The sequence below is a fragment of the Magnolia sinica genome, chromosome 1 (assembly GCF_029962835.1).
Source record: "Magnolia sinica isolate HGM2019 chromosome 1, MsV1, whole genome shotgun sequence".
NCBI lineage: Eukaryota > Viridiplantae > Streptophyta > Magnoliopsida > Magnoliales > Magnoliaceae > Magnolia > Magnolia sinica.
Window position 1 is genome coordinate 92518808 of NC_080573.1, and position 4282 is coordinate 92523089.

The window sequence follows — 4282 nt, forward strand, 5'->3', positions numbered from 1 at the left end:
ACTTTTCTTGTGACATTGTCCACCCTAGCGCTCATGTCATTGTCTTCTCTTAAGACATACATCCCTCCCTTCTCTTTTGATTGAGTTGGCTTAAAAGTGGTAGGTCTTGAGGAGGTGTCCCATGATTGCACGTTTTTAGCAAGTTGGTCAAAGTAATCACACACATCATCGAGTTCCTTATGAATTTCTTAATACACATCATCTCTACAAATTGGCACATGGGATTAGTTAATCCGTCATAGAAAAACTTATTACCTACCATGTTTCGCAACCATGATGTGGACAGGAATTCAAGAGATCCTTGAATCTCTCCCAACATTGGAAGAAGGTTTCTTCCTCTTTTTGGGCAAAATTCATGATCGCCCTCCTTAAGGTGTTTGTTGTATGAACCAGGAAGAACTTTTTAAAGAACTCCCGGGTCATCTCAGCCTAAGTACCAATGGATCGCAGCCTTAAGGAGTGCAGCCACCACTTAGCATTCTCTTTCAGTGAGAAGGGAAACAATTTCAATCTTAGAGTATCTTCAGAAACATTATTAAAGTGTAGGGTAGCGACGATCTCATCAAATTCTTTCAAGTACAAATATTGTCTTTCAGAACCTAGCCCATGAAATTTAGGAAGAAGTTGAATTACTCCTGGCATAAAATTCACGTTTCCTACATTGAGTGGAAAAATCATGCAGGAAGGTATACTCGCCTTCGCAGGTTGTAAATAATCACATAAGGTTTTAGGCAGGGAGCCTGATGTACCTCATTCTCATCTTGAAGTTCTTCAGCCGGGTGGTGAGGTTGATTTACAATTATTATCTCAACTAACTCATAGGATCTTAAGTGATGTCTAATCTGGTGATGGATATGCAATCCTTCAACTAATCCTCCTTTGCTTAAAAGATGTAGAGTGTTGTCACATACCCACTTTGTTAAGAAATACTCTAGATCCCTCTAATTTTAAACTATTACTAAAAATAAAAATTCAGAATCTACAAAATTTGAAAAAGATAAAAGTAAGGATATTAACAAAGATGAATTGCTAAGTTAAATGCTATAAAACAGAAAACAAGTTAGTCGTTAAAAGCAAATTCAAAAAATTTAATTTAGAAAAAACACAACAAAAGTTAGTCCTAATAATTAACTAATTCTAAAACTAAAATAATTTATAAAGTACAGCGTAGTCCCTAGCAACGGCACCAAAAACTTGTTCGAACATAAGAAGGTAGAAGTTGTCAAACTTGACAAGTGAAAAGGCCGAACAATATGTCCTAGAGCGGAGGGGAGGTGAATACGACTATGCCAAATTAAAAAAATAAATGCAGAATTTAAAGGATGATAGCACAATTAAATAATAAAGAAGCATAAGTAAACATCAACCTCAAATATACTAGTATTGAGAGATTGATACAAACTTAGTTCTAAGGACAATTTAACACCAAAAACCAAAGGCTTTTGGCAGGACAACCTTACTAGAATGTTTGTAAGTATCAAAAACCCAAACCAATAAAGAGGCAAAGGAAATGATAACTAAAATATACTAAGTTATTACAGCATTCCCACAAGTGCATAAAATAAATTACACCATTCACCACAAATGCTTAAAATAAATTACAACATTTACACACATAAGCACATTCAATCATCCAGCACATTTCCAAGAATTATAGTGGTTCACTTGTGTGTACACCAACTGTTAGAAAGTAGCCACACAATTGCTCTACTCTTTATATCCACTCTCTCAGGATATTAGCGTTTACTATGAAAAAAGGTTTTCCAAGGTTTACCTTAAAACCTTTACAATTGTGTCTTTGCTTGGGCTTACACAATTCCAAAAACCCCACACTCTGAGATTTTCTGGATCACCTCAGACAAACTAAAAAGAGATTTTTCTGGCACAACCTTAAAAATCAAAAAGGATATACAAAAAGTAAATGTACTTATCTAAAAATTCTCCTTTGAAGAAACTCGGTAGAACCAATTTGATGTAGACAAAGATGTTCAATGTCCAGTCTTATAGATGAAAAGGTTCTAATTCTAAATGATTTTTAATTAAATCAACCTGGTCTAGCTTGATTTGATTTTGATCTCAAGAAAGGGGAAGACTCAAATCCCTTCTTAAAGTAAGATTGGAATAAAGATCTCAAAATCAAATAATAAAAGCTAATTAAAGAGAATATTAAATGAGCACAATATAGCTTAAAAATATCATAAACTTATCTCTCAGAGTGGTGTCTTGATTTCGCTTTTAATCAATGAATAAACTCTAAAATTCGTGCTCTATTTATAAGTGAAAATACTGTTCACTTGACTAGTCTAAGGGTTAGTTCGACTGGTTGAAGGACCAACAAAATTTTAAATTTTTCGACGCGATATGATAAGACCGTTGCTCGATTGGTCAAGCACTGCACTCAACTAGTCAAGTGGGACCCAGAAATGTTGCTAGACTTTGAGTCAAGCCTGCACGACCGGTCGAGTGACATGACCAGTCACCAGGACTGGTCAAGAGCCCAACAGAAAATTTTAAAAAATAGCAACAAACCATGGACTGGTCGAGAAAACTCTTAGATTGGTCAAGGCAGTACTTGGACTAGTCGAACAAGGTCTAATACTAGTTGAGAAAATGACCTATAAACAAATGAAATGACCCACAAAGAATATGCAATGATTATGACACTATCTAGGGTCAATCTCGGGTCATGCAAACCTGTTTGTGAGTTGGAACAAATGAAACATCATACGCTTCCGAATCTTGATATCTTGTGATACTTGAAGCTTGAGTTCGGTTTCTTGAACTTGAGCTTGAGTCACGCTTGAGTTCTTGAGTCTTTAGTATACAGTAGTTAAACTTCAAACTTGAACTTGAGTTCTTGAATTTTAGCTTGAAACCATGAACTTCAACACTCTTTACTTCAACTTGAAGATGTAAGCAAGTTCGATGAAGATGCAGACAACTTTAAAATGCATGAACCTGATCACTTCAACTCAAAGCATGATGCAAATACTAAATGGTTTAGCACAACAAAATTTGACAATACCACGGGTGTTAGATTTTCACAATAGCATTTACAATGAGGCCATGAAAGTTTTTTGTGGTATTTGTGCTAGCAATGCACACTTAACATAGAATTGTCCTACAATTCCTACATTTCAAGAGTTGTTCTATGAGCAATCAAATGCCATAAACAACTACCAATGACCATTCAACAGACCCACCTCAAATACATACAATCCCAACTGGAGAAATCATCCAAACTTCAGTCGGAGGAATGGACAAACGGCTACACCTCAAGAGGCCATTTCTCAACTTATCAATCAAAGGAGGTCTCAAGAAAATACGGTTCAGAAATTCATGTAAAATTAAGTGTAATTTAATCAAAATATATTGCAAGCATTCTAAAACATTAAGACAACTTTGGGAGTGTTTGCATCGTCTATTTAAAGAATAGAGTCACAACTTGTTATTATGAAGAAAGGGACCTTGCCAACCCAACCTCTCCCTAACCCAAAACAATAATGTGAAATAAGTGACCATAGCTCTTCAAATCACATGGAGCAAGCTAAATCTATCACCACTCTTAGAAGTGAAAACATAATTGATAAGACCATCCCAACAAGAGCTGAAAAGCCTAAGGATTCAGAAGAAACTGGGAGAGATGATAAACTTAGCATTGCTCTACAAGAGAAAGAACTGGAAAAAATATATAAGCCGGTTACACCATTCCCCCAACGATTGATTGCACCAAAATTTCTATCTAACACTCAAGATTTTTTGGAGGTTCTAAAATAGGTGAAGGTCAACATTTCACTTTTGGATGTTATCAAACAAATACCCTCATATGCCAAGTTCTTGAAAGACATTTACATGACCAAAAGAAGGCAAAGTATTTACAAGAAAAAATTTTAAGTAAAAAAGTTAGTGCCATCTTAAAGAAAGATGTGTCACAAAAATACAAGGATTTGGGTATCCCAACTATTTCTTGCGTAATCAGGGACTATCGAATTAAGCACGCACTTCTTGACTTAGGAGCGAGCGTGAATTTGATTCCTTACTCGATCTACGAATAGCTTGGTTTAGGTAAATTGAAACCCACCAAGACCACACTTTAATTAGCTGATCGTTCGGTTCGTATGCCGAGAGGAATGATCTAGGACGTGTTAGTCCAAGTTGACAAATTTTACTATCCATTAGATTTTATCGTCTTGGATACACAGCCTTTCATGGACACGAGCACTCAGATTCCAATCATTTTAGGCCATCCATTCTTAGCTACATCAAATGCCATTATCAATTG

General features: G+C 35.7%; 1 non-coding gene across 1 annotated transcript; it reads left to right on the top strand.

The window, feature by feature from the left end:
• Positions 1 to 268: 268 nt before the first annotated feature.
• On the top strand, positions 269 to 376 carry LOC131222589 (small nucleolar RNA R71). The gene has a single exon (XR_009160117.1). It is a non-coding gene; the product is annotated as a small nucleolar RNA R71 (small nucleolar RNA).
• The last annotated feature ends 3906 nt before the right edge of the window (positions 377 to 4282 follow it).